Here is a 21,843-nt window from a genome sequence, read left to right on the forward strand (position 1 = left end):
ACTGATGGTGAGGGACGAGTAGAGAGGGAGACGCTGAAGTTGTGGGGAAGAAGGCCCAGCAGATGGAGTGAGGCTTCTGAGGAACGGGGGGAGATGGGATCCAGGGCACAGAGAGAAGCATCAGCTTCAGTAGGAAGAGACACGCTTCCCCCACCGCTATAAAGGGAAGGGACCCAGGGCGGGGGCAGGTAGAGGCAAGTGTGCAGGAGTACGAGTGGGAAACTGAGGGCTTTCTCAGCTGACGGCATCTGTTTCCTCTATGAAACAGGAGGCAGGTTCTTCTGCTGAGAGCGAGAGATGGGAGGGTCAGCGGTCTGCAGGATGAAGTGTGGCCAACTTAGCTTTCCAGCAGGATTTGATCTTGGTGCCTCTGCTGAGGGATAACTTTGGAAAGGCAGATTCTAAGTGCTTTGGAAAGACAGATTCTAAGTGCTTTGGTGAAGACAGCGGAACAACAACGGTCCCTAAGTTGACTCAAAAGGAAAAGAGGGGTTTACTGATCCAGAAAGTGTACACCTAGGTGAGCGAGGCTGGCAGAGCCGGGGCCTCGCCTCTGCTGCCTGGCTCGCAGAGAGCTTCTTTACCTAACTGTGCTCTGGCAAGGGCCACTGGAAAGAAATCACTGATGTCACTGACAGGGGGAGGCTCAGGCCACAGTCAAGATCATGGTTGTGGCGGGCTACTTCTAAAATGGCCCCTAGTGATCCCCGTCTCCTGCTGTTCACACCCACGTGTACTCCCCACCCTTGTGTGGGGGCTGGACCTAGTGACTTGCTTCTCACAAGCAGAAGGCCAGCAAAAGTGAAGGGAGGTCACTGCCCAGATTAAATGAGAGGACACTGGCTTCTGTCTCACTGGCACTCTCTTACCCTCTCATTTGGTCACTCTGACGGAGCCAGCTGCCATGTTGGGAGCTGCCACGCGGAGAAGCCTACATGGCAAGGAACCGAGGAAGGCTTGGCCAGCAACCATTTGCTGGACAACTACCAGCAAGGAATTGGGGCCCCTGCATCCTGCCAACAACCATCGGTGTGCTCCTGGAGGCAGAGCCTTCCCAGTGGAACCCTACGATGACTGCAGCCTTGGAGAGACTCAGAGCCAAAGACCCAGCTAAGCCCCCCAGATGCCTCACCCACAAAATTCAAGTGGTACTTCTACCCACTGCTGCTGGCAGTATCATCTGGTAAAACTTCTGGAAAGCAATTTAACAACACATTCTGACAACAATAAAAATATCCTACTCCTTTGACACTCCTGGGATTTATCCTAGAGCAATAATCCAAACGAAAGAAAAAATCACGTATGCACACAAGATAAATGTCATGATATCTCCAAGGGCCACTGCACTCCGCCTCCAAAGAAGTATGCCACCTGACAACAGGGAAATGCTTACGTAATTATTTAATAAAATGGTTAAATGAATAATTAATTATGATAAATTAAATTGATGCTATATCATACATATATTAAAAACTGTATCTGTGAAAACATTACCACCATGGAAAAATGCTTTATGTAAGTATAAATGATAAAACAAGCATATAAAACCACACCTATGGTGTGATTACTGTATACAAATGTACACACATGGTGCCCAGCCCGGTGGCGGAGTGGGTAAGTGTGCACGCTCCTCCGTTGCGGCGACCCGGGACTCCCAGGTATGGATCCCGGGCGTGCACCGATGCACTACTTGTCAAGCCATGCTGTGGCGGCGTCCCATGTGGAGTAGAGGAAGATGGGCACAGATGTTAGCCCAGGGCCAATCTTTGTTAGAAAAAAGAGGATTGGCTTCGGATGGTAGCTCAGGGCGAAACGTTCTCATCAAAAAAAAAGAAAGAAAAGAAAAAAAGGGCCAGCCCCGTGGCTTAGCGCTTAAGTGCCTGCGCTCCGCTGCTGGTGGCCCGGGTTCGGATCCTGGGCACGCACCAACGCACCGCTTCTCCGGCCATGCTGAGGCTGCGTCCCACATACAGCAACTAGAAGGATGTGCAGCTATGGCATACAACTATCTACTGGGGCTTTGGAGGTAAAAAAAGTAGTGCACATATGAACGAGGACTGGAAGAAAACACTAGACAATGAACAAAGATGATTTCATGTGCTGGTAGGATTACTGAGGATTTCTAAAAGATTTAGTCTTATATTTAATGGCCCTCCCTTCAGACCAATATCAGAAACAAAAAGGTTAAATATACAAGCTTGAGAAAATTTCTCAATCATTCCTCCCTGCATTAATCACATTCTTCCCAAATCAGTGAACATCAAGCTCCTTTTAGGGGACACTTGTTTTATCTTTGAAAACCTCACACGGTTTCCTGTCCCTGCTGAGAGAAAGGTTCACAGCTCCTCTGCTGAGGGTTGGCTCTAATCCTCCACCCAATCTTTTATCGGTTCCTTTCCATGGGAGCCAGGGGTGAAGGCACTGGGAAGGGACAAACAGAAGAGTGGCGCCCCAGGAAGTGATAAGAGAGGTAAGAGTCAAATGAAGGCAGGTGGTTCTAGCCCATGAAAAAACCACTGCTCACAGCTCCAGACTGCACCATCCAAAGGGGGTGTAAGATCCACTACCTGTTTGCCCAGCTGCGCCCCAGCCACCAGAATAGAACTCTCCTTTATACGTTAGGAACAGACTATAGTCCTGACCACTGGCAACCTATCAGACAAACAGAGGGAAGGCTGATGAGAAGAAATCCTTGGAAGCCCAGTGTCCTGTTCAAGGGACCCAAAGTACGGGAGCATTTCCTACTGTTCCTGAGCCCCGAGGGGGTCGGATCCAGGCAGGCTGCCCCACACAACCTCCACTTCTTATTCTTTCTCACTCCACTGCAGCCTGGTTTCTGCCTGCCCCTCCACTGACGTGGCTCTTGCTAAAGGAAAGGGCGAGATGTCCTAAGGAGAAGACCCAAGAGCTCCTCCATCCCAGTCCATCCCTGAGGAACCACTCCCTCCTCCACAAGCCTTTCTCTTCCCCATCCCTCACTTCTGCCTCTCCAATAGCTTCCAGTCTTGTTCCCTAGCTCAGCCTTACTCCTTACCCTTCAGTGTTGGAATCCTTCCCCAAGGTCAGTCTTCTGTCCTCTTCTCTCCTCCTCTTCACACTACCCTGGGAGGTTGCATACGTTTCCAAGGCTTTCCCTGTCACCTGTACACTGTTATCTCCAATCCCAACAACTGTACTGAGTTCCAGACCTGCTTTTCTAACTGCCTAATGAAAAGCACCGTTTACTAAATGCTTATTATTCCAGGCACTGTGCTAAGTCAATAACCAAGAACACCTAATAAGAAACCGAATCTCAGAGAAGGTTGGTAACTTGCCCAAAGTCATCCAGTTAATATGTGAGGAAGCAGGGACTTGAATTCGCATCCATGGGACTTTCAAGTCTGTGCAAGAAGCACTATACTCTACTGCATACTAAAAGCAATTTCACTCTCTACCTCCTCCTCGCGTCTCTCTCCCACTCAACCCAAACCTGCCCCTCCTCTAGGACTCCCCCATCTGGGTTGAGAACATCAGCAGCCACTCATTTGCCAGTGGAGTCAGGTTCCACTCCTTCTAGCTCACTCCCTGGACCTGTTATCAAGCCCCAAATCTGGTCAATCCTCCTTACATGTCTCTCCACATGTCCCTTCTCCCCACACCTTCCCAAGTGGCCTTCATCACCTCCTCCCCCAACCTTAGAAAACCCTGCATTGCTCACTCTCCACTTGTCTTCCAGCCTATGCCACAGCACTCCCCTGTAAGCATACCAAACTCCAGCCACGCCACTTGCTCTCAGCAGTTAAAGTCTCCACCTGCCTCCTCCCCTCTGCCATGAAACCTTTCCTACCACCCATCCCCAGTCTATCTGGTAAATTCCTCTGCCACCTCCTCCACGATGCCTTCTGTCCCTTCCATTCCACCCCCGGAAGACTTAACGACTCCCTTTTGCTACTCTTATAGCACTTTCTGTATGCATTCATTTATGTATTTAAGTATTGATTATAGCTATCTACCATGTGCCAGGAACTGCCCCAGGCATGGGAATAAATGGTGAACAAGATAAAGCCAGCCTGGAACACACACAGCGCCAGGACACACTCGGGTACAGCTAGTTTTTTCAATTTTCTCTCCCACTAGAGTGTTATCCCCCCCAAACCTTATTCAACTTGGTACCCCATGTTCCACTACTGTACATCCTGGTCTACAGTAGCCAGGCAATCATTTGCATAAAAAAATGTATTAACTCAGAAAATCCCCCTAAGAAATTTCCCATCACCCCACCCAAGTTTCCCCCTTTCAAAAGTGCCCCAGGGTGCAGAATGATTGGCTCTCAGCCCACGCCTCTTACCCGGACCACCTGTCCATCGAAGGCCTGCGTTCTGTGGACTTTGTGACTTCCGCTAATGGCTGAGGGCAATCTGGAGAGAAGCAAGAGATATGGTCATGGTAAGCACTGTGGGGTTCTGGCCTCCCCTCTGTCATTCCTCACTGGTGGCCCCACACACACACACAGTAACTGTTAGGGAAACTCGCTAGGTTAAAAAGAAGGCAGAGTTAGACACAGGTGCGAAGGTAAAATAATACAAACTAAATCGCTTGGTGATTTTAATATGCTGCCAGAGCTGAGACTGGTGTTTAGACCAACTAGCATAACACGAGGAACTAGAGAGAAAATTTTTAAAGACCAACAGAAATATAACTGAAACAGAGGAATTTTTGAAGTTAATCAATTTGGCTAAAAATAAAGAAGGAATCCAAAGAAGGTCCAGGCATCCCAATCAATGCTCATGCGCCCTCCCTCCCACCAGGCTGATGCACAGAGCTCCCCCTGAGATGGAACAACACCCTCCACAGCTCTCCGGGGAGCACTCACTGATCCTCTCAGGAATGAGGAACCTGGCTTTGTACTGCTCTGTGGCTCTATCACATAGTAATCACTCCAGAGATGTTTAATGTTCAATACAACTTGGGGAGGGGTACTCCTTGTGGGAACTCACCTGTAAAGTTCATTTTCCACCACCTTCCTTCCACATTGTCCGTAATAGCTGTTGCCCAGGCTGAAGACTAAAGAAAACCACCACCAATGAAATCAGTTCTACAGGTTCGGGGAATCTGAGAATGTCAGGACTGGAAAGGGGTCTGGAAAGTAGTCCTAGTCCAACTGCTCACACAACTGCCACTGGGTTTCCTTCTCCAATATTTCCAGCCAGTGCTGGCACACCTCTAGGCATGCTGGGGTCCAGACATGCTGCAACAGGCTGGGCCACCTGTACTTTCCCTCTGCTTCCCCTCTGGGCCCTCGTTCTGCCTCTCAGGAATTCTATGAGAGGCCAGCACCTCCTGTGATAGGCCTCAGCACCCCCATGTCTTGACATGAGTACAGCCATGTTTGGCTGCTCCATTGACCTACAGCCAGCAGCACAAAAAGAAATATAAAAACTGCTTTCTGCGTGGTGGGAACTGGCCTTTCTCCCATGGACATAGTTGCAATGTGTAAAAATTTCAAGGCCCTTCGGGCGCCGTAGCCTGGGGCTTACTGGCCATCTGTGCCGGGCTGCAACAAAACCACAAAAACAATGCACGTACACAACTACTGGGCTGCGACACTATCCAGGGGCCTCAGTGCATGTACACCACTGATAATCTTTTGTGCATGGAAACACTGAATGCTTGCTCTGTAAACTCTGTAACTGCTTATATAAACAGCTGGAAAGTGAGGCCTGGTGAGAGTTCTACCTGTGGAAGGGACGCCTTGCCCAGGATGTATGATGCCCAAACAGCCATGTCGATTGACAGGACTCTTCCGGCAGTGGGGTGTGGATGTTGTGAGTAATTGATTTATTGTGAAGTAATTGATCTGATGTGTTCTCTTTTCGGTCAACCTGGTGTTTCTCTTTCCCGTTGACTTGTGTTATTTGCCTTCAGTCGATCTGGTGTTTCCCTTTCTGATCGAGCTGGTGTTTTTCCCTCTTATTACTTGACCTATTCAGATCTGTTGGAGGACTATCGCCTTTACTATCCTCTATATAATAAAAAATACCTTCAGTCCATTTGTTTGGAGTGGAGTTTCTTTTACGTCTCTGATTGAATCCCCCGAACCACTCATAACACCCCATTCCTTGTACCTGTCACCAGGTTGCCCTCAAGGCCAAGGCCCCTCTGGAAAGAGTTCCTAATCACCACCTTCGCCTTTTCCTACAAAGCACCCTAAGTCAGAAAATGAAATGTGATGAATTTCATCAAGTTGGCCTTCCCTGGAATAACTGCTTTTTTTGAGACGGTCGGGGTTACCCAAGAGCCTGGACTCTGAAAGCCCCGTGTCTTGGAGGAAGTGTTAGCAAACAGGCTTCTCTCAGTACAGTAGAAAAGCCGTTTACACACATAGTCCAGCTCAGTGACTTCACAACAAAGGCAGGCCTCGATGAGGCTGCCTGGTGTACACTGTCATGTTTATAAATACCTGAGATTTCTCAAGAACCACAGAGAGCAGAGAACAGGAAAGAGTCAGCCAAGTCTGCCCAACACAGTCTCTTGAGCCATGCTCCTGATTTGCTCGGGAAATTCCAAAGCTTCACAATCAGATGTGGCTCAATCAAATGGGCCACTTCAGGCCCTATGGCAAGAAAGTGGTCCCCCCACGCTCCATCAATCTTGAACAGGTCAATTCACGTCTTTCACCGTCTTGTCAGGATGAGAGTGGACTCTGCCGCAGGAGACCTGTAGCATCTGTGTCTCCTGAGGTCTGTCCAGAGGCAGTGGGACGGGTGAGAGCTCCAAAACCCACACGTCTCCCCTCGTTGAAACAAACACAACCAGGGCGAGTGCACTGACGCAGAGTCAGAGCACTTCTCACATGAGAGATGACACTGCCCCACCCCCACATTGTTACACAGTGAGATCAGAACGACTTACTCAAACCACATAAGTTAGTGGCACAGCAAGGACCAGAACCCTGGTCCCCAAGTCCAACCCACTGCACCACACTGCCTCCATGACACACGGGGTTACTGAAAAGCATCCTTAGTCTTATTAAAGAAAGCTCTTCACATGTCATTTCACGCCATTTAAATTTTTCAGGAAAGTAAAAGCAATAGCCACTTTCTGCAATAGCCACTAGGATTTCTCAGTACGGTGAAGAACAGCACATATTATATGACACCACTTCTAATAAAAGGAAGCAAAAAGAATACATTTGTAGATGCATTTGCTTGCACATGCATTACATCTCTCCAGAAGGATAAACTGGAAACTGTTAACGACAAGGAGAAAAATCATGATGCTGGGAGGACAGAGGTGGAAAGCAGACTCTTCATCATATGTTCTATGGCGCCATTACGATTCTGAATTATGCAAATATGTTACGTATTCAAAACAGAAAATTTTAATTTTTAAATAAGCAAGTAAGAGGGAATGTTGTCTAGAAGTCACACTAAAGAAGAAACTTGGGGCCGGCCTGGTGGCGCAAGCGGTTAAGTGGGTGCGCTGCGCATCGGATTCGCTGGCTTGGATCCCGGGCACGCGCCGACACCCCACTTGTCAGGCCATGCTGTGGTGGCGCCCATATAAAGTAGAGGAAGGTGGGCATCAGATGTTAGCTCAGGGCTGATCTTCCTCACAATAAATAAATAAATAAATAAATGATTTAAAGAAGAAATGTAGTGTTCTTTATAATCCTACTGGAGAGGCCAGTTTGGTCTACATAGGGAATTCCTCTGACAGGTCTTAAACAATGAACTTTTGACTATTTACAGTGGAGGCTGGAGTTGAGGAGAAGATCTGCGAGCGCACTGGTTCTCAACATACTCCTCGCTAATGACCCTCTATTTTCTCCTATGATCCCCATCTTTAAAAACATCTCATCTACCAAATAAATGGCATTATGACTGTTATAATAATCTACTTGTCCATCCATCAGTGACTGATATAATTTGCAGACAAAGCTTTTGATCTGCATGAAATAACTGGTTTATCACAATGAGATGATGTGATTCTAGGCAAAATCAAAGAAAATGGACAATGTTGTTAGCTCATATTAGTAGCTGAAAATATGAAGTACTTTAAAATACTGACAAGTGATTCACATCCCCCATTACTATCTGCATAGACCCCTAAGGGCCTGGGAAATGTTACTATATAACATTGAAAGGTAAACTGGCTCTAGCTCCAACTACCAATTGACAGGAAATACAGAGGACAGAGGATCATGTCAAACAGCACCACAGGGATTCATTTAACAAACTGCAGACTGGAAAATTCTATAGAATAAACAATGTCATTTCTTCGTTAAACACATTTCAAGGAAAAAAGATTCAAACAGACTTAAAAGACTATAAAAGTCTTCTCAACCACTTGCAATGTCTAGACCTTATCTGGCTTTGGATTCAAATAAATTTTTAAAATAACATAAAAATCTATTGACACTTATGAGACAACTGTCAGTTTGAACACTGACAAAGTATTTGATATTAAGGGATTACACTGTTCATTATTTTTAGGTGTGATGCTATACTTACCACTCTTTTCAGTCCTTATCTTTTTAGATATGTACTGAAATATTTATGAATGAAATCAATTTTCTTATGACTTGCTCCAAATTTGCTGAGGGATCACATGGGGGAAATGAGTAAAACAAGATCGTCATGAGCTGACGATGGTGGAAGCTGGTGACGGCCCATGGGGTGCATTATCCTATTCCATCCACTCTGCGTATGTTTACAATCATTCGAAACAAAAGGTAAAAAGAAATGTCATTTGGCATCGTACAGCCAATAAAGACTTCAATACTAAGGGTAAAAGGATTCTGATATGAAATTCAGTGAAAAAAGGCAGGAAACAAAATATACACTGTGATCAAAATTCTATAAACAGACATTTGCATACAAATGAAGGAAGAGGGAAAAAAATGAAAAGAAAGATTTGTCCAGTATGTATTTCTGGGTAATTCTCCTTTATTTTAAAAAATGTTTCATATTGTCCTCATAATATTGATTGACTGGTGTCTACTTTTGAAAATATCATAAATCATTTCTAACATTTTATAATCCTATTTCAAATATCTGGAATAAAGCCTCCATCTTAAGGTTTTCATTGAATATTTTGCCCAGACCACATTCTAGGCACTGTAGAGTGTCTCAGGATATCTCAAGTTAGGAAACAAAGGTCATCACTCTGGGGCCAAAAAATAACATCCCTACTTATCAGCAAAGAACCTTTACCAAACAGGCTGAAAATAATCTAGTCCAGATAGTTCCAAACAATGTGCCTTTGAAGACTCAATCTATGTTGTTGTTACTGTCTGCTTTATGTCATCAGATTCTTGAAAATCAGAGGGAGCTTCCTCAGCGAATCACAGCAGAAAAAGCCAAGGTCAGAGCCTCAATTTTCTCTTTTTGGCTCCTGTCAAATCCAAAGTGAGAATCTCTGTTGAGTTCCATCCCCCAAACTTTCGTCCCATCCTTACTTTTAGAGGACAGCAGTGTGAATCCATGGCCACAGGCGGCAGGTGAAATCTGAAAAAGAGTTCCCATAAAGCATTCACTGGTCTGGGAAGTCCAGTTTTTTCAGCAATAAATGGCAACTTGTTTACCCATTCCAAGAACATACACTATTAACACAGCAACCAACACTTATGGAATGTTTGCTACATGCTAAGTGTTTGAGATGCACTATCTCATTTCATCTTCACACTCACCCAAGGATCTAGTTATCAGATCCTGCCCATTCACCAAGACACAGTCTCACAAAGCAGTAAAGTTGAACATAACCTTTGTTTTAATCTTCGCAACACCAGAGGGTCTACAGCTAGTAGACTCTGGCCAGTTGTGTGACCTGACACAGACTGCTTGACCTCTCTTTGACTGTTTCCCTCTATGTGAACTGGAGTTCAGAATAATATCTCTCTTATTGGGTTGCTGTCAGGACTAAATGAGTTAATAGAGCTAAAGCCCCTACAGTGAATAGTACCTGACTTCATGTGTAAGAGCGACGGCACGTACTCACTATCATTACTGGTGGTAGTAAGAGGAGTAGTCGATAGAGGAGAAAATCGAGGCTCCTAGAGATTAAGTAACTTGCCTAATACAGTAACGCAGCTAAGAAGTGGAGGCTGTCTGATTCCAGAATGCACTCTCTTGACCCTGATGCTGCACTGTGACATTCTCAAAGACCTGCCATGAAGAAGTATTCATACCACAGCCACAGCGAAAGTGACACATTCACAGCCCAGTGACTCTGTTGGGTGTTTCAACCAAACGCGATGTGATGTTATCAATCCTCCCTTTCACGGGCCGCCTGAGGAAACTGAGGATTCGGTAGGGCTGAAGCCAAAGGCAGCCTGGCTTTAGAATCTGCTCCTTTCCCATAAAACCCAGAGTGAGCACCTTCCCGGGTGGCCTGCGATAGTTCTAGCTTACACCTGATGTCCCAAAGTTCACTCTCGAACAAACTGGATGACAAATTCTATGGTAACCCAAATGACGCCCCACTGTCTGTTGGCTGTTTACAGTTTATCACAGGCCTCTGTAGTCAGTCTCAGAGACTATATATAAACCTAATCCTTAGGAAAAGCCAGCTGACCAATAAAGAACAAATGTGAAGAATTTTCTTGGCGGGGGTGCCGGCCCTGTGTACTAGTTCCCAGTGGGTGAGTTTGGCACGCTCTCCTAGGGTGGCCTGGGTTCGGTTCCAGGATGCAAACGTATACCACTTGTCAGTGGCCAGGCTGGGGTTGCGAACCACATACAAAATAGAGGATGATTGGCACATGCGTTAGCTCAGGGTGACTCTTACTCAGCCAAAAAAAAAAAAAAGATTATTTTTTTAATTGCATCATGGCCTGAAGAAAGCTAGCTAAATATTTCCTTTAAATTTGACTTGTTGGTGACTTGTTTAATCAAGTCATCCCAAAGTGACATATCCTTCCTTTTGCCCTGTGATATTTTCTCTCCTCACATTCACAGGGAACATATACACATGCATCCTTGTGTGAGTCAAAAAGGTCAGTTCCTTGGCCTTTGGGAACGGCTCTAGCTCCACAGAAACGACCCACTGGGGAGGCTGGAGACAGCCCCGGACCACACGGCAGGAAAGATAGAAAAGAAGCGAGTCCACAAAGGATGTCCAGCACCCTATGCTTTCTCTCATTGCTTGTAGTAGCTGTTGATTCAACACTCAACAAATACTTGGTGAGCACCTACTGTGTTATTAAATCTGCTAGTATGAGAAAAGGCTTCGAACAACACCTGACACAGAGTCAACATTCAGTAATGTGTGTTATAATAAAGTGCTAGCAGAGCACTTCCAACTATGGTGGAGTGAAGAGGTTAGTGAAGCTCTCACCAAAAAAGAACTACAAAAATGGACAAAATTATTTAAAAAACACCACTTCACAGCCTGATAAATCAATAAAACACAAATAAACTGAGGAATTATTCACAGAAGACTGCGAGAACTACAGGTAAGAACAGCTGGAGTCTTCAGACTTCTTGTCTTGTGCTGTTCCGTCTGCCCCAGCTCAGTTAGCACAGAAGTTTGAACGGGGCAGGGCTGGCCATGAAAACCTTCAGCTTTGTTGCCAGAAAGCACAGACTTACATTGGATGCTGAAACTGGAAGGTGCAAACTCATGCCCATTAGCAAACTAGTAGGAACCAAACAAGTACAATGCACACCTCGATGAGCCTGATTGCAATCCTGATTGGGGAAAGAGGAGAGGCAGACCAGCCAGAAATTTCATGGGAAGATGCTAGAATGGAGAGAGCGACAGAAGCCTCTGCCCACATCCACGGCTGAATGAGAAACTGAACCAATGGACACATGAGACCGGAGCACCAGTGGAAAGTAAAGATGAGGAGACAGGAGAACAGGCTGAACTTTGATGTGGTTCCAACCTACACACAATCAAAGGTAGATGGTAGAAACCTTAGAACCTCAAGATGTTTGAGCACAACCTCAACCCAAATCATCGGCTGACCTCAAAGAGATGCAGACTGGGGGCAACCCTCAGGAAGTCAGGCTGAAAAAATAAGAGGGAGGGGGACAAAACAGAAACCGAGCAAAGACATCAGTGGCCACGCACAGCCCAGGAGGCTGAGGCTATAAATCAAGTCAATAAAAATTCAAAAAAAGAAAAAAAAAAAACCTCAGTATGAAAAATATCAGAATCCAAAGTTGTTATTATATATCATGAAAAACTCCAATTTTTAACAAAAAAAAATACAATAATTAAGAAAGAGTGACATATACCGGGGGGAAAAAAGCAGCCAACAGAAACTGACACGCAGTTAACCCAGATGTTAGATTTATCAAAGATTTCAATGAACTGTTGTTCAAAGACTATTTTAAGACCATGTTAAAAAACCATATGAATACATGATGACAATGACTTGACAAATATGGACGCTGAATACAGAAATACAAACACAAATATCCTAAATAGAAATTCTAAAGTTGTAAAGCAAAAACACAAATAAAGAATTCACTATATAGGCTCAACAGCAGATTTGAGATGGCAGAAGAAAGAATCAGTGAACTTGAAGAAATACCAATAGAAAGTATTCATTCTGAAAAATAGAAAAAAAAAAAGACTGAAAAAGAAAATGAATGGTGCTGCAGAGACCTGTGGCACAACATCAAGTGAATTGACATTCAGGAAATGGGAGTCTCAGAAGGGCAAGAGAGAAAGAAAGTAGAACAAAACACTTACAGAAAGAATGGCAGAAAACCCACCAAATTTTATGAAAAACATAAATCTACAGATCACAGATGCTCAACAAAACACAGTTAAGCCGTTAAAAAACAAACTCTGGAAAGCATCCAAAGAAAATGGACTCATCAGGTACAAGGCAACAACAATCACATTCACGGCTCACTTCTCATCAGAAACTATGGAGACCAGAAACGAATAGAATGACATATTCAAAGTCTGAAAGACAAAAACTGTCAACCAAGCATTAATTCTATATCCAGCAAAATTACACTTTAAAAAAAATTGAAGCTGGAATAAAGACATGACCAAAGAAAGACTGACAGAATTCACTGAGAGCAGACGTGTCTGAACAAGAACTAAAGAATTCCTTCAGGCTGACAGGAAATGACAGCAGATGGTCAGTAACAATCACAAGAAGAAATGAAGAACATCAGTCAAAGTAATTATAAAGGTAAATATAAAACACTGCACAAATATATTTTGTCTATCTTCATCCCTTAAGAGATTTAAAGCACAATCGCACAAAATCATAATTATAAATTGCTTTGCTGAGCTTCAAATGTATAAAGATGTGGTATATATCAGAACAACCAGACAAAAGAGAGAGGAGGAAATGGAGCAATGTTGGAACAAAGTCGCCTTAGTTTCCTCAGGATTAGGTCACTAAAAATCGGAAATAGATTGAGATGAATTAAGACACATATTTTAATCCCAAGAGCAACTACTAAAAAAAACAAACGAAATATAGTAAAACACCCAACAAAGGAATTTAAAAGGTCCGCTAGAAAAATACCTATTAACCACAAAAGAGGGCCTTAAAGGAAGAGCAGAGAGATAAAAACGACATAAAGAAACAAAACAGCAAAACGGCAGATGTGATCCGACCACATCCGTAACTACATTCAAAGGACATGGATTGAGCAACGTCAGTGAAAATAGCGGAGCAACAAAAACACGGGGAAACTGTCAAAATCCACTTTTCAAAACTCTGACAAAGAAGCAAAGACTTCAAGCAATCTGGGGGAGGTTCACTCCAGGAAAGCAGCTGATTCTCAGTCAGAACAGCAAGCTTGGTCGCATTTTAATCTGACCTATTCCCATCCACCTCTCCTCAGCTCTGCGGGAGCCCTCAACACCAACAGCTCACAATTTCAGTGGAAATCTGCAATCTGGCAGCCACAGGGGGAGGCAGAAAAGGATTGGAACAACTGCAAAGCCCCACTCCCAGAGAACTCGCATTTGTTCTGCCTGGTGGTTCCTTGCAAGACCACATTAACAAGGCTCTATTTTTCTGACCTGATGCAGATATCACCTAGAGCAAACAGCCTTTCCTCCTGGGATGGTTGTTGAAAACAATAAGAGGCTAATGAGGAACACTGAAGCTGCCTGGGTGGTGCATAATAGTAGGAGCAAACAATAGATTAACCCAGAAACTATCAACAAACTTGACCTGACATCTCTAGAACACTCCACCCAAACAACAGCAGAATCCACATCCTTTTAGAGCACACATGGAACATTCTTCAGGATAGACCATATGCTAGGCGAAAAAACAAAACCTCAATACATTTCAACAGATTGAAATTAAAGTATGTTCTATAACCACAACAGAATGAAATTGGAAATCAAACAACAAAGAAATTAGGAAAACCATAAATATTCGGAAATTAAACACTTCTAAATAACTCCAGGGTCAAAGAAGAAATTCCAAAGAAAACTGAAAAATACTTGAAGGTGAATGAAGACAGAGGAAATACAACATATCAGAATTTATGGGCTGCAGCTAAATAGTGCCTAGAGACAAACTCATAATTTGAGCTTTAAACTGAAGTTTAAAGCTTGTAATGTCTTCCAATACCTACATTACAAAAGAAAAACGACCTCAACACTAGCCAAACCCTCCACCTTAAGAAACTAGAAGAGCAAACTAAACCCAAAGCAAGCATTACAGGAAATAGTAAAAATTGAACTATAAATCAATGAAACAGATAATAGAAAATCAATAGTGAAAATGAATTCAACCAAAATTTGGTTCTCTTAAAATATTAATAAAGTTGCCAAATCTTCAGCTACACTGACCAAGGAAAAAAGAGAAAATGCAAATTACCAACATCGGGAACTAAAGAGAGAAGATCACTACCAACCTACAAAACTGTGGGAGATCAGAAGTGAATACTACAAACAACTTTATGCCAACAAATTAGATAACAAACAAGGAAAGAACACATTCCTGAAAAGACACAAATTACCCAAGATGACTCAAGAAGAGACAGAAAATTTTAATATACCCATAACAAGCTTAAAAAAATTAAATTAGTAATAAAACTAACTCTTCTTACCAAGGAAAGTCCAGACCCAGATGACTTACTTCCCTGGTAACCCAACATTTACCTAAGGAATAACACCAATTCTTCACAAACTTTTCCAGAAACTCATTCAGTGAGGCCAGGACTATCTTCATACCAAAACCAGTCAAAGACATCACACGAAAAAAAATCCTCAATAAGATGTTAGCAAAACCAACCTAGTGGAAAAAGATTTATTGTCCAAGAACAAGAGGAATTTCTCCCAGGAATGCAAGCTGGTTTAACATCCAACAGTCAACTAACATAATATATCCTATTCACAGAATAAAGGACAAACATCACATGATCACCTCAACAGATATACAAAAAGCATTTGACAGAATCTAGTCCCTATTCAGGATTTTAAAAAAGAAAAGAAACTCCGCATAAGGTAGGATAAGAAGGGAACTTCCTCAACTTGAGGAAAGGCATCTGTGAAAACCTTACAGCTCCCATCACCCGCAATGGTCAAAGACTGAATGCTGTCTCCCTAAGATCAGGAACAGAACACGGACAGCACTTCAATTCAACACTGTACTGAAGGCTCTACCCAGTGCAATTAGGAAAGAGAAAGAAACAAAGGCATCCAAATTGGAAATGAAGACGTGAAACTGTCTTGATTCACAGACAACCAGACAACACGATCTTGTATGTAGAAAATCCTAAGGAATACACAACATATAAAACTAATATACAAGTTCAGCAAAGTCAAAAGATAGAAGGTCAATATACAAAAACCAAAGGTATTTCTATATACTAACAAGGAAAGCTCCAAGAATTAAGTTGAGAATACAATTCTATTCAAAATACCATCAAAAAGGATAAAATGCTTAGGAATAACTGTAACAAAAGAAATGCAAGACTTGTAAACTGAAAACTACAAAACATACTTGAGAGATATTAAAGACCTACTTAAATGAGAGATTCCACGTTCATGGATTGGAAGACAAAATAATTTTTAGAGGGCATTTGTGCCCAAATCAATCTACAAATTCAACATAATCCCTACCAAAATCCCAGCAAGTACTTCTGCAAAAACTGACAAGCTAATCCTAACATTTATGTGGAAAATCAAAAGACTCAGAATAGACAAAACAATTTTTAAAAACAAGAACAAGCTGGAGGACTTACATTTCCCAATTTCAAAATTGATTATAAAGCTACAGTAATCAAAAGAGCATAATTTTAGCATACGGTTAGACATATAGATCAACAGAACAGAACTGACAGTTCAGAAATTAACACTGACTGTTACAGGCAACTGACTTGGACAAAGGTGCCAAACAATTCAATAAGCAAAGGCTAGTCTTTCAACTAATGATCCTAGGACAATGGGATATCCACATGTAGAAAGGCCCCTACCCCACACCATACACAAATACCAGCTCAAATGGCTGGCTCATAGACCTAAACAGAAGAACTAAAACTATGAAGCTCCTACAAGAAAACATAGGAAAACTATCTTTGTGATCTTGGGTTAGGCGAGGACTTCTTACACATACCAAAAACACAATCCACAGCAGAAAAACTGATCAACTGAATTTCATTAAAATTTAAACATTTGCCTCTTCAAAGGACACTTAAGAAAATCAAAAGAAAAGCTGTGGACTGGCAGAAAATATCTGCACATATCATGTATATGATAAAGGACCTCTATCCAGCACACATAAATAACACTTATAACTCAATATTAAGGAAAAAACAATGCAACTTGTCATTCCTCTGGAGCTTCAATGCCCCGTTTCTCTTGATCTCCCCTTTTCAGTTCAAGATCACTTGTTACCCTTGACAGACAAGTCAGAAGCCAAACTGGTCCAATCTGCTGCTTTTTCATCCCGCATCGAGATTCCCACAAGCATCCCCAACAAGAACCTATCCCAAGCACCTCGTTTTGCTCTTCTGACTGTTGGCTCCAAGAGAAGCTGCCGCAGGTCGCCCTCTGCTGCCATCTTTTCAAACCTGAGTCAAGGCAGACGCCTCCTGTGCTAACACCCTAGTGTGTGCGGACCTCCGCTCCTCCTCGCTCATCCCTGTACTTGCTCCTGTTGACACTCCCTTTCCCACTGGTCCACCGACTCCAGCCGGCCCGCAAGGTCCTGGAGCTTTTGCAGCCAGCTGTTCTAACATCAGAACCTCCGGGGCCGACTGCCCGAGTGCGGATTCCACTGTACATACCACTATCAGCTGTGGGGCCTGGGGCCTGTCCCTTGACCTGTCTGAGCCTCCCTCTGCTCCCTGACCTGTGAGGACAACCCCCACCCCCCGGGGAGGTGCGGATGCCGCGGGCCGCCACAAACCCGCCGTTTCCGCGCCTCCATCAAGGCGGGAAGCGCCCCAGTCGCCTCCCCCTCCCGTGCCTGCGGCCGCTCGAGGGGCGCAATCCCGGAGTCTCACCCTCCAGCGTGGCAGCTTCTCAAGAGACCAAGGGCACGGGGAGGAGCAGTGGCGGCGGCGGGCGGAACCCGCTGAGGGAGGGGCCGCCCGCTCCTTCCGCTCCAGCTCCAGGCGGGATGGCAGCGGCTCCACCCGGCCGCGCGGCCGCGAGCCAGGGCGGGGCTCGGCCCGGAGCTGGGCAGCACGAAGGGGGGGCGACCTGCGCCCCAAAAAGCTGCAGCCCCCACGAGAGTGCGGTTGGCGCGGGCTGCGCGCTGGCCAACCTACAGGCCCACGGCGAGGCCCCGGCCTCGGCCGCCTCCTGCAGGCTCACGAGCACACGGCCGCCGTTCAGAGCCCTCGCCCCGGCCCCGGGCAGCCCAGCTAGTGCCCCAGCCGGGCTCTCGCCGCCGGCTCCATTGGCCCTTCACTCCTTCAGGCCACCAGGCTAGGCCAACTTGTGTGACCCTTAACCCCAGGCCCTGGCGAATGCGCCTGCCACCGGGTTTCCTATTGGCTGAAGGCAGAGGCCTGAGGGCCCCCAGTGGCGCAGCCAGGGGGGTGGCTGGGCTGGGCGGAGCCGGGGACCCGCGATGCTCAGGGTGGTGGATGGGGCCCAGGTCCTGGCACTGCCACCTGGTGCGCGACCATCCTCTGAGCTCCAGCTCTGCCTGAGCGCCGTCCCCTCCCCGCGCAGCGCACGTTTCCCTAGCATCTGCCTGGCTCGGGCAGGTGCAGGGTGCTTTCCTGTCACTAGGCCCTTTGCCTCTTGGCAACAGCCTGGGAAATGCTGGAGGGGTGGCGCCCACCGCGCATCTCCAGGTAAGTCCTTCCCCTGCTCTGTGTACTACCTTTGCCACTGTCCTTCATCATCTCTTCCCTGGCCTTGTTGTGGGCGTTCCCCGACCCCATCAGCTACTAGGCCACTCAGTCCCTGCTCCACCCACAGTGAGCTAGAGGGTAGCTCTTCCTATTGGCATTCGCTGCCAAAACCCTTGCAGGCTTTCCCCGCTGTCTTCCACCGTGCATCTTCATCCCCAGCTCACCTCGCTCCTCAGCACTTCATCCACTTGAGCAGAAGGCTCCACTTGTGCCTTCTGATCCCAGCGCTGTTTCAGGCCTCTCTACTTTGCACGCACTGCCTCCTATGCCCTTCAGATGTCTGGCAAACTCCTAGTCATCCTCTAAGATCCAGCTCAAGCACCTCCTTTGAGCTTCTGTGAAGGCAAGAACTTCAGTTCCTTCAGGTTGTCCTCGCCAATGTTGTCCTCCTACAGGTTGGCAGGCGGCCAGGAACAAGGGGTGCCCTCTTGAATGAATGACCAGGAGTCTGGGGCCCTGGGTTCTAGTCCTGGTTCTGCTACTGAGTAGTTGTCTCCCTTTTCTGGATCTCCTGTCTGAAATGAGGGGACGGGTTAAAACAAAAGTCAATACATGAAATGCATTTTTGTAAATGAATGAGGTGTTTTGACTTTATGGTTTGTAGGATGTCTTGCAGCCGGTTATGATCGCTGATGGGCATGGCCAAATACTAGCCCCAAATGCTGAGTGCCAATGCCCTCTGTCTTTCCTCCCTTGCTTCCTTCTCTCTCTTTCTCTTGATATTGCTTGATCCCTAGAAGTAATCCAGTTTTAATCTACTCCCAACACCAGTCCAGATTACTTTGTTGTCCTGGAATGTTCCTTGTATCCAGTCTGAAATGTTTTTACTGTTTCCTGGTGAAATGTAGTTGATGTTTTACTGTTCTGTGGGGCTGTTTTGCAGAGAGTGATCAGGGAAAACTGACTGATAAGATATGGTATCCAGGAGACTGCTCCTCGAAGGCCTCCACCTGCAGCAAACGTAATTAACCAAAGCTATGAAGTCAGTAGTCTGTTGGGCTATGAGATCTATCCTCTGTTTGCACTGAGGTCGTGCTTCCCTTGGACTGCTCCGAATCAGTGAGTGAGGCAGGGATAGACACTCAGGCAGACCTGTTCCTGGGAGGCATGGACTCCTCTGCTGATCTGCTTGTGCTCAAGGACTCCCCAGTGGCATTCCTAAGCCTTCCTTAGACTATACAGCAGTGTAGGACACTTGGACCCATCCTTCCCTCTATCTCCCCCTCATTTAGAGTCAGACTTGCATCATGGCCTGATGGCTCTCCCACTTTGCCAGGCTCCCCCACCCCATTTTCTGTTACAGAAGCATCTCCCCTCATAAAATCCTTGCCCGTTTAATCCTGTCTTGGTGTCCACCTCTCAGAGGACATTTGAGCCAAGGCAGGAAGAAATGAAGAGTGAGCCATTTACACATCCTGGGTAGAGGTACTAGGCAGAAGCTACCTCAAGTACAGAGGCACAGAGGTGAGAGACTTCTTGGGTGTGTGTGCTGCAAACCAGCCCAAATACCACCAGCTAACCCAAAATAGTCCTGCCCAACTTTTAGATTGCTTTTGGTAGAGAGGAGAGCCAGCAAAACTTTGCCTTGGTAATGGTTAGTTAAGCCCCACAACCTCATTACCAGGTTATAATGCAAGTGAGTCTCACGTGAAATGTTGTCACATAAGCAGATATTTACTTAAAAATATTCCTTAGGAATCAGGGAATGAAAGAACTCGTAAATCCTATTCTGTAAGCTCAGCAAAGTCTCAGCTCTCTGTCCTTTTAGATGAACCTACCAGCCACATGCTTGCAAGATTTTCTTTAGGCAAATAGCACATTCCAGAAACAGAATTTTTGTTTCCTTTTTCACAGCAGTTGGCATTAGGCTTGATAGAGCTGCTTGGAGATCAAACCTCAGGCAGACCTCTTCCTGTGAGGCATGGACCTCGTTCTGCAACCTCCTCTTTTCACTCAAAACTACATTGGAGATACTTTTGTAACAATTTGCTTGGACCTATGCCATTCTTTTTCACTGTTACGTGTTAGTATGAGTAAACGACATCTCCTTTGACCGTTCTTCTTTTGGTGTACATTTGGGTTGTTTCTAGTTTTTGCTATTACAGTATTAAAACTCTTGTTTTAATTCTCACATCAACAAATGTCCTTTTTCTAATCTATGGAATGCTACGTTTGTCACCTTTTGTGCTTCTCCTTGGTGTTTTGCTCCTTAGAGTGGCCCGCAAATGCAGTGCTGAAGTGTTGTGTAGTGTTCGTAAGCACAAGAAGCCTGTGATGGGCCTTTTGTAGAAAATTGTTGTGTTGGATGAGCGTCCTTCAGGCATGAGTTGTAGATAGTGCTCTTGGCCTAGAGTTCAACTAATTAATCAAGAATCTATATGAAATAAGGTGATTTTCAAGAGACACACATAAGACAAGGTTCTGCATTGAGAGCTTCCCAAACATGTCATGACCAGAGGCTGCAGAAACCTCACCTTGTCCTTCTCCTGGGAGCAGTGGTTCATTCTTGCTCATGCAGTGTGAGCGAAGAATTGACAGACTATAACTCTTCCAAATAAGGAGGGTCAATGGTAACATAATGGAGACATTTTCAAACCTCTCTTTTAAAAACCATATCTACAATGCAGGTATCTTCTCAACTAACTGTTGAACTGTTGTCTTTACTTTGAAAGGACAGAGTTTTTAAAAGTATCCGCTAGGATGCATATCTTTGATGACCACTTATAGCAAAAACCTCAGCAAATTTGGGACGATTGTCTTTTTGCAAAAGACAATGTGTACAGAATACATATATTAACGTCAAGATGGTAGTTACCTCTGGGGAGGAAAGAGAGAGGAAGGAGAATGGTGTCTTCCACTGTGTAATATTTCTTAAAAAACGACATCAATAAGGTGTGCTGTGTTAAATCTCAGCAAAGAGTAAATGATTTCTGTTATCCTATTCTCCTTCTAAGTATATTTAAAATACATATGTAACTGGAACTGAGATGAAATAACACTAATGTAATAGATGCTCTTTGCTGGTTTGCTCCCACCATCTGATGGACAGCTCATGATGGGTTGGTGATGTCACTGACCCCATCTAAAGGTCAGGACACGTTGTTTACCAGCTGTGGAGCTAGAGAAGGCTCGGTCACCAGCAGCAGAGCCAGAGTTACCTCAACCTACAAAGTTAGAGCCACATAGCACCAGGTCCTGCTCCAGCTGTGGACTAGTGAGAGCTCTGATGCCAGCTCTAGAGCTCAGTTGCGGCCAGCTCCAGAATGAGAGCTCCCTCCAGCTCCCACACTTGACCAGCTCCAGAGCAGCAGCCATTTCCATCACTAGCTCCCACAACAAATCTGTCAACAATGCAGAGCTAGAGTCCGTCTCAGGACCGGAACTAATACTAGAAGCAGGTCAGGCACCATCGCCTGAGACAGACCGAGCTCCAGCCCCATATCAGGTCCAGCTCCTGAGCCAGTTGCACAGCCAGAGCTGGTGGGATCTCCAGCATCAGCCACAGCAGTGGCTCCAGCGCTAGAGCAGCTGCAGCACCGCACTCATCACCAGCAACTAA

Source organism: Diceros bicornis (genome assembly GCF_020826845.1).
Source record: "Diceros bicornis minor isolate mBicDic1 chromosome 30 unlocalized genomic scaffold, mDicBic1.mat.cur SUPER_30_unloc_4, whole genome shotgun sequence".
Taxonomy (NCBI): Eukaryota; Metazoa; Chordata; class Mammalia; order Perissodactyla; family Rhinocerotidae; genus Diceros; species Diceros bicornis.